This window comes from Zeugodacus cucurbitae, chromosome 5 (assembly GCF_028554725.1).
Source record: "Zeugodacus cucurbitae isolate PBARC_wt_2022May chromosome 5, idZeuCucr1.2, whole genome shotgun sequence".
NCBI lineage: Eukaryota > Metazoa > Arthropoda > Insecta > Diptera > Tephritidae > Zeugodacus > Zeugodacus cucurbitae.
The window spans coordinates 56,624,674-56,634,504 of NC_071670.1; the positions used below are offsets into that span (position 1 = coordinate 56,624,674).

At 34.1% G+C, this 9,831-nt stretch overlaps 1 long non-coding RNA gene across 2 annotated transcripts; it reads right to left on the reverse strand.

The window, feature by feature from the left end:
- Positions 1 to 2,154: 2,154 nt before the first annotated feature.
- Positions 2,155 to 5,749, reverse strand: LOC128922036 (uncharacterized). 2 transcript variants are annotated; one of them, XR_008471308.1, is made up of 5 exons: positions 5,496 to 5,749; positions 4,436 to 5,410; positions 3,472 to 4,375; positions 2,529 to 2,661; positions 2,155 to 2,297 (listed from the first exon to the last, which is right to left on the reverse strand). It is a non-coding gene; the product is annotated as an uncharacterized LOC128922036 (long non-coding RNA). The 2 variants fall into 2 exon arrangements; XR_008471307.1 differs by having other exon boundaries at positions 3,472 to 5,410.
- Positions 5,750 to 9,831: the final 4,082 nt, after the last annotated feature.

Sequence of the window (9,831 nt, forward strand, 5' to 3'; positions counted from 1 at the left end):
CGCAATAACATTTTTATTCCACTCAAACCCAAATATCTTCACTTCCACACTAATATTGGACACCACTAAGCCCACGTCTACACGCGCTCTCCACAGCGCAATCCTCAACGAAATGCGCACAGATTAATTTTAATTTGTTGCAAAGCTGACAACAATCCCTGAATGCTAAAAGCGTGTAAAATAAAACTTTGTTGCACGCATGACGACGACTATTTGCTGTGCACTGCTTGACGGTCACGCTGCCCAGTCCTCTCTACTCAGTGCATTTATATATATTTTATACGCTTGCGTGACCATTGTACTCACATGTGCATTTAAAGTTGTCTTTTATTCTTTATATAGTATACTCGTATACGCTTTAAACTTTATGCTCATTACACTTTATTTTCCGCTGTTGCAGGCGCGATTTCATTGTTACTTACGCAAACCTAACTTTTGCACCTGCTCAACGTCATTGTTGTTGTGCATGTGTATAGCACAGCTTTTATTTGTCAACGAAACAGTTAACTAGCAGAGTTATGTGTTGGCAGGAAGCTTACGATTCATTATGGGGGGTAACATGTTTGCAGCAAACGTGCATTTTTATTGTGATTATTATGAGTGTCGCCCCATCTGAATAAAATTTTATGTTTGCAGGTCGTCGGTGAAAAGTAGTTTCAAGTGAGTCATGCTTGAATTAAAATTATTTATTTCTTTTACAATTCAATTATTTTAAATAAACTGTCCAAATTTACTGGCATTTCACTGAAATAACCACTTGAAAAGAAGCAGTCGGTTCTCTGGTATCACACACGACTCTTACGGACACAAGATGAGTCATTGGGTATCATATCGGAATGAATATCAATTGTTAAGCGATTTTTTTTTAGTAAAACTGATAATACTCAAGAAGTACAATATATTTTACAGCCCCCAGTATATGCTTTCATTATTATGATTATATGCGTTTATTTAATATAATTCTTGGTTGTATAGAATTTTTTTTCAGAAAATCAATGTTACCAGTAATAATATATGTATGTATGTATCCGTAAACTCTAAATTTTCTGGTGTTAAATACGTGTTTAAGAATTCTGAAATTAAAATACTCTCCTTAAACTCTTGTTTGTTAGGAGAGTTTTAGGCTAAACTCTTAACTCAAAAATAAAATCGAGTTTAATTTTTTTGTTTATAAACAAATTGAATAACTTTTATTGGGGCGTCTTTATAATAAATTTTGGGTTAAATAAAAAAAATCGTATATATCTTCCTAAATATAATAATTCCATAAACAAGTAAGGAGGGGCTAAGTTCGGGTGTAACCGAACATTTTATACTCTCGCAATTTATTAATTTAACTTTATACATCTTATATAATACATAATTCGACCCACATATTCGTCATATATGTATATTGTAAGTCCATTGAAAGTGGGAAACCATAATATTAGGTTAGAAGCACCGAGGTCCTCATGTTCGATATACGGGGCCTTGAAAACCTATGGTCCGATTACAGCGATTTTTAGAAAGGGGCTGCCACACTATAAATGCAGTATTTATACAAAGTTCTGTTCCGATATCTTCACTAGTGCTTACTTTATATATTGTGGCAGTGGACCGATTTTGCCCATTTTCGAAAGCAACCTCCTCAGGATGCCAAGGAATATGTGTTCCAAGTTTCATTAAGATATCTTAATTTTTACTCAAGTTATCGCTTGCACGGACAGACGGACGGACAGACATCCGGATTTCAAATCCACTCGTCATCCTGAACATTTATGTATATATAACCCCATATCTAACTTTTATATTTCTTGGTGACACAAACAACCGTTAGGTGAACAAAACTATTAAACTCTGTGCAACAAGTTGCGAGAGTATAAAAATATGAAGTTCGAGTTTAAGCTTTGTTGTTCATGAGATACAGTTATAACAATACATACAATAATACAGTTATAACTTTTTATCACAGTTTTTATTTGTTAAATGGTTAAATTTTAAATAGATTCTGTAAATGATTGCGACATGCCAAAACGTCTAACTTTATAACCAAAAGGACTTCAGTAATAAATACTAAATATTAAGGAGCTATACCAATGTAATTCATGAAAAATTAAGCGAATTTCGTGATTTTTTTTTTTTTAAGAAAGTACTCGATTGAATGTTTCGAAGTTTTTTGGACTTAATAAAGTATATTTTCAGCTATATTTTAAATTTTTTTTACAAAAATATTGGAAACTTACAGAGAAATGTGCTGTCTTCGGAAGCGCCAAAAAAAAATTTCCCAATTGCTGTCATGATTCTGGCCGAATGAGTAGCTGAAACACAAAAAGTCAAAAAGATTATTAAAGTGGAAAATATTTCCTATATATACAATAAGCCACGATTTTTGAAAAATATCAAAAATTAACAAAATGACGTAGTTCTGAAAAAGTGTCGTTGTTTTAGGTAAAAAATTGTCGTTTTTTAATGCCAAATTAACAATTTTCAACCAATCAAAAATATATATTGAATAATACTCAGTTTTAGTTTGAAGTCGGTGATTTTACCGTTGAGCTATGATATCATCAATTTCACCTATTGCGGTTTATTCCTGTCAGCGGTCACTCTTTAGAACACTGTCATTCAAAAACTATTCAAGATATGACTTTGCCGAGTTCACAGGGTATTTTTTTTGGTATCCTGTGATAGTATAAGAAAAGAATAGTTTTTTCTATGTAAATAACTTTATTTAACTCCGTGTTTGTGGCAGAACTTTATGTTAAACTCTAAAAACAGTAATAAACTGGAGTTAAATGTTTAGTGTTTATGAAAAACCTTTGTGATTCTAAAGTGCGTTTTTATTTAATAAATTCTGTGTGAAATAAAAATATACTTTCTGTATCACAACAGCCAGTCAAAAAGTTATATGTCCGTAAACACTTAAAATGTGTAGTGTTTAATGCGAGTATATGAATAATAAAGTAAGTTTTGTAAATAATTAATTTTAACTCCGAGTTTATTGTAGTAATTAATGTTAAGCACCAAAAGTAATAATAAACTCGAGTTAAACATTTTATTTATATGAAAAATTGTCATGACTTCACATCGAGTGTTGATTTCATAAATACTGAATTTAATATGTTTAAACTTTGAAACTTAGCATTAGACCATAAACTTGTACTTCCTTAAACACTAAAAATTTTAGTGTTTTGTGTGAGTTTAAGAAATTAAAAAATTGCTCCCTTTTTAAGCAGTCTAATACTAACTAACGGCTAAATACCAAAAGTAATAATAAACTCGAGTTAAACATTTTGTGTTTATGAAAAATTGTCATGACTCGAGAGTTGATTAAATAAATTTCGGCTTAATTCGATTTGTTTTAGGTCGCATAACATTAGGCTAAAAAATTGTATTTCTGTAAACACTAAAAAAGGTGTGGTGTTTAATGCGAGTTTAAGAACAAAAATTTACTATAAAAATGTTTCCATTTTCTTTATCTCTCTAACTCACCTTTCGGAGTAGTGTTTAAGCTAAACACCAAAATCAATATTAAACTCGAGTTTGTTGTGCGAGCATGGTGTTATAAAAAGAAAAATGAATGCTTTTTCTCTACAATTTCTGACCTTCACATGCAAATTCTGTCTCCCAAAGTTCAATTATACTGCATAAATATTCCAGTGTTTGTAAAGAAAAATATCGATGATTCTCTGTACGATAAACCAATTAACAAGTGACATACGTAACTAAGAAGCGATGATATTTACAAGTGCATTCAACCGTTTGGCATCCTTTTGTAATAAACACTTGTCTAAACTTACTCAGCTGTCAGCATACAATTCCACACATGCCAAGCAATTTGACATCTGCCTTTTGACTTCGAGTTGGTGTCAACAACTAGCAGCCCAGAGGCACGTTTTCGGTTTTTAATGAATGCACACACACAAAGAAGCTTGAACGTAAAACAAAAGCTTTGTAGCGTACAAATTTCGCATTAATGATTTTTTGGTTGTTGTTGTTTAATTTGTAGTACTTTTGTTTTTGTTTTTTTTTGTTGTTGGTATTAACACGAGTTTTGAGACACCAACAAGAAATAACGCATGCATAATAAATGCCACGCGCCAAACTCACACATGCTTCTCCTTATATACTCTTATATACATATGTACATTCGAATATGTGGGTATCTCTGTGAGAGAGTGTGAGTGTGTGTGTCAGTGTGTGAGTATCTGTATGTATGTCACACGCATATGCGTGCCAATTGCAAATGCTAAATTATTCCAATCTGTTTCCGCACACACGACTTGTGGTGGCACCACCGTGAGGCGCCAACAAAAAACATCTTCTTCACAGCAAGCAACGGGATTTACCAAGAGTGTAGCATAAAAGAACGGAAGAGATTTTTTTCACTTCGTCGCTGCAATTAGGGAATTAGTTTTTTGTTGCTGTTAATACACATGTCTCTCGTATTTTTAACCTGTTTGCTGCTGTTTTATTGTTTGCTATTGTTGTTGTTTCTTTTATACGCCACTCATACTTCCGATTTGTGTCTTTTTGTTTACGTTATTCATTGCTGGCGCCGGAGTCAGCGCCAGTACTGGCATTCAAGCGGAAGCATGGATTTATTTCAGTTAAGCCGAACGCCTGCTGCGTATGCAAATACATACCTTCACCCATATAACTGTAAATTTGCACATATGTGCAAGGAAAAGAAGGTGTACTTCAAGTCCTTAAGGGTGGTGGAATGTGTAAAAAAAGCGAAATAAATTAATTTGCATGTGTCATAATGCGTGCGTACTCTCTACGTGCCGCTGCTCTGTGTATGTGTGTGTGTCTCTTCCTTTTTTCGCTTTCAACCCTTTTTGCTTTACTCAACTCACTGCATACATTGATGCGTATTCATGCATGCCATTTGTATATTTATGGGCATGTAAACAAATCTACTAGCGGATAAAGGGCGTAAAGCCACAAAAGTGCACCTGCTCTGCACTGCCCTGTGTTCCATTGATATTGGTTGTTGTCCATATATATACATATGTATATACATACATGTGCATATATGTGTTGTTGGTGTGAGTGCAATATGTCGCTTTTGTGTTAAAAGCCCACAGGCTTATTTACTAATTTGTTTAGCACACCATTATATGCTATGCTTGAGGTAAGATTAAAAAAAAAAAGTTGAAAGCTTTCGTCTTCTGTGGAAGTGTAGATAAAGTAATCGCTCACTTTTTAAAGAGTATATGGAAGGGAAATCAAAAAAGAATTATATATATTTATCCCCAGCAGTGCCTTCAGAATTGCCATTCCATCGTATTCGATGTTTCAGTGTACGGATTTAGCACATGGTTGCTTCGCTTCGCATAGAGCTGGAAAAATATTCATCAAGCCATTTCGAATTTTGTGTGATCTTCTTTGTTATATTGGAACATTATACTCCCAAGCTAGCGCCATTCTTTATAAAATTCATTGTATAATCAACAAAATTGAATCAGTTAGTTATTATGGGTTCATTTATACTATCTTATTCTTTAACATACTATACCAGTGTGACATTTTCAAAAATTGTGTTTATTCGATAGTTTATACTTTCAAAAACATCCTCTGAAATCGGTAATATTGGTAAATCATATCTTGAATAAGGTATAAACCTCTATAGTTGAACTTTAAGCGCGTTTTTATCGAAACGACATTTTTCGAAATTGCTGACACTATAACTCAATGAGAAATTGACCGATTTATAAATTTAAACTACGTATTCTTGAATATATTTACTACACAATGATCTACGATATTTTTCATTGCTTGAAAATTGTCAATTTGGCTTTAAAAAACAAAAAAAAAAAAATTACGTGAAAAACGACAGAGGTTGTTCGATATTCAACTTTGTCTGGCATTTTAATAAATTAAAATAATTTTATAGAATAAAAGCAAACATAAAATAAAACATATAACAATAAAGGACTGCTCGTCACATTTTCGTACCATTTGGACAGTGACACGTCGCACAAAATCGCTAAAATAAAAAAATCCTTAAAAACCCGAAACAAGCCGCAAAAACCTTCGGGAACAGTAAAAAATTAAATATTATATATTCCCGATTTACACCAGTTTATAACACAAAACGTGCTTGGTACCCTGGGAAGGTTTTCGTCAAAACCGCTTGGCAGGCAACGTGTTAATAAACTTTTTGAATTTTTTTGTTTCAGCTACTCATTCGGCCGGAATCAGGTCAGCAGTTGGGGAACTTTGTTTTGGCACCTTCAAAAAAATAGTAATAATGAAAAACTTAAAATTTTGATGAAAACATACATACCTTATTATGTTCAAAAAACTTCGAAACATTTGATCGAGTACTTTCTTTTAAAAAAATTCCCGAAAATCGCCTAATTTTCCATGTGTTACACTGGTATAGCTCCTTAAAACACCAATCATAAGATGTCTGAGGTGGAGAATAAAACGACTTATTACACAAATCTAACATATTATATAATTGTTAATGGAAGATTTTTTATATTTTTTAAATCTTTAGGGTACATCTTCATGACTGATATTTTACCCAACTTTTCAAAAGTACGTGTTCAAAAATTAACAGGAATTTTAAAATTAAAAATTTCGCGGTTTTCGAGCTTCCAATTATCAAAATTTGTATACTCTCGAGAGAGTATTATAGTTTTGTTCACATAACGGTTGTTTGTAACACCCAAAACTAAACGAGTTAGATATAGGGTTATATATACCAAAGTGATCAGGGTGAAGAGTGGAGTTCAAATCCGAATGTCTGTCTGTCCGTCCGTCCGTCCGTCCGTCTGTGCAAGCTGTAACTTGAGTAAAAATTAAGATATCTTGATTAAACTTGGCACACTTATTTCTTGGCACCATAGGTAGGTTGCTTTCGAAAATGAGCAAAATCGGACCACTGCCACGCCCACAAAATGGCGAAAACCGAAAACACATAAAGTGCCATAACTAAGCCATAAAAAAAGCTATGGAAATAAAATTTGGTATGAAGGATCGCACTATGAAGGGGCATATTTGGATGTAATTTTTTTGGGGCAACGCCCCCTACTAAGTTTTTTGTACATATCTCGCAAACCAATAGAGCTATAGAAACCAAACTTTCAGCAGTCGTTTTTTTAGCCACTTCTTAATACAGTCCAACAATGAAAGAAATCGGATCATAACCACGCCCACCTCCCATACAAAAGTTTGGTTGAAAATTACTAAAAGTGGGTTAACTCACTAACGGAAAACGTCAGAAACACTAAATTTCACATAAAATGGCAGATGGAAGCTGCACTCAGATTTTTTTACAAAATGGAAAATGGGCGTGGCGTCGCCCACTTATGGGTCAAAAACCATATCTCAGGAACAACTCGACCGATTTCAATGAAACTTGGTTTGTAATAGTTTCCTTACATCCCAATGATATGTTGTGAAAATAGGTCAAATCGCTTCACAACCACGCCTACTTCCTATATACCAGAACTTTGAAGACAATCTGAATTGATTACTTTACAATATATAAAGTAAGCACTAGTGAAGATATCGGTGCAGAACTTTGCACAAATACTATGTATATAGTGTGGCAGCCCCATTCTAAAAATCGCCCAAATCGGACCATTGGTTTTTAGGCCCCATATATCGAACACGAGCACCTCGGTGCTTCTAACCTAATCTTATGGATTCCAACTTTCAATGGACTTTATACAATATATATGACGAATATGTGGGTCAAATTGTGTATTATATAATATAAATAAAGTTAAATAAATAAATTGCGAGAGTATAAAATGTTCGGTTACATCCGAACTCAGCCCTTCCTTACTTGTTTTATTATGATATTCATCATTATTATGATAACCTTTGTTTGTAGCAACCGCTTAGGTTATATCATGTTCCGACAGAAAATTTGATGTGATTAGATTAGATTTAAACGCTTCATAAAACTACCCTGTTCTCAATGCCGTTGGAGAGTTATAAATCAGCTGTTTTTGACTGAGTAAGAGTGTTTTTGTAGTGTTAGCTAGCAAAGTTTCTGCTGTGAAACTATAAAAACACAAATTATGAGTTATTGTAAAAATTGATTAATTTTTTATTGTCATTCATTGGCTTTAGTTTAAAATATATTCCAAAGTAATTTATTTAATATTATACTGATAGGTTTTAAAAATAGTTTCTTCTTCTTCAGAAAGCCAACCTCAGCCAGCACCTACTAGCTATAAATAAACACTCTTCCCAGCTGTTGACCAAAGTTGTGACTTTTTTTTGACAGTTTGTAGTGAAAATCCACTCTGATTAAACATATGTGACCAACAGATGGCAATCAGAGTCGATTTAGAGTAGTTCAGCTTTAAATCACTTCGGTGACGTGATTATGAAATGTAATTTTTGTGTTTCGGAATCTTATTAAATCCAGCGGTTTAGTAAGTTAAACTACTCAACAGCTTAAGCCTCGCGGATTAGTGTTTTTCCTCGATGATCCAAAAACTCTCTTGTAAGGTCTTTTGCTAAACCTCCAAATCTTTATTTCAGAAAAACTATGTTTAATTGATTATTTTTTAGGAACTATACCATAACAATCGATGGACCCACTATATCTTCCAACAGTGGTGGGATTGTATTTCGAATGTAGACCCAAACTATATTACGTAGTAGGATTGTATTACTCTAGTTTGTGATAAAAGATAATATGAATCAACCCGTTGTTACTACTCAGCGTTTTAGGGAACAAACGACTTTTCGGATTAACCACATTCTATTCATCTGAATTTCGGAATACAGTTTCGCAAGCGTATTCATTTTAGATAGAGCAATGAACTAAATTAGCAGAGGTAGTAGAAAACGACTTCATTGAGATGGGACGAGACATTACATTAATAGTAGATGATATAACTCTTTTGAGTAAAATATCTGTTATTTCTTTACCGAACTAAAGTCACAATAATCTTCCGCCATAGTTTCGATCTTGTCATGCCATGGACAGCTAGCAGACCGGCATTAAACCGATGTCTTATTTGAACTAGTATAATTAAAATTTTCAGATTTCTTTCACATTGGCACTTAATCTGACATAAAATTGCGGGTTCTGAATTCGGGATGAATAACGATGCCGTTGGAAATACCCTATGTTATCCAGATTCATTTTGGTTAAAAAAATCGTTTGCTTTCCTTTGGAACCTTTAACACATTAAACAATAGTCTTACTGCCTATATGGATTGAGTGAGATATATTTCTTTGGATAAACGAACACCCAAGTTGACCTTCAGTCTACAACAAACTACACCGTGTGAACACCATTCGCAAGAACGCGCACGCCAAGTATTCCGCTCAAGGCGTCCAACTGCGATGAGCTGAGCACACATCGAGTGTGTCTCAATTCAATCGTCTCAGCTGTTTATATTTGCCGCTGATAAAGTGAAAAACACACAGCGTTGAAATGCTGCACAGTGAAAACTTTGCAAAGGGCAAAGATAAAAAGAAAAACAAAAGCAAAAGAATAAAAATCTTGTATTTGTTGTAAGGAAAAATAGTTGAGTAAGCATGAAGCGTGTATGGAAGGATAAAGCCTGCAGTTGCCCTACGAAAGGAAGTTGCCGGTGCTGGTTCAGCAATTTCAACAAGGCTGATTGCAGGCGAACACACACACACACACACACACATTTTATTTGCAGATTAACATTGTTGTTTTGTTTTCGAATTGCGCAAATGAACCGGAACGGTGACCGCCCGTCGCGTGGACACGGTCAGTCGATTGTATGTATGTATGAGTGGGGATATACCCCGGTCAGTTGCTCCACGCTGGCACACTCGGTCTGCCAATTATGAATCGCTTGTTCGGTTGAGACTTTTTCACTTTTTCTATGTTGGTTGTT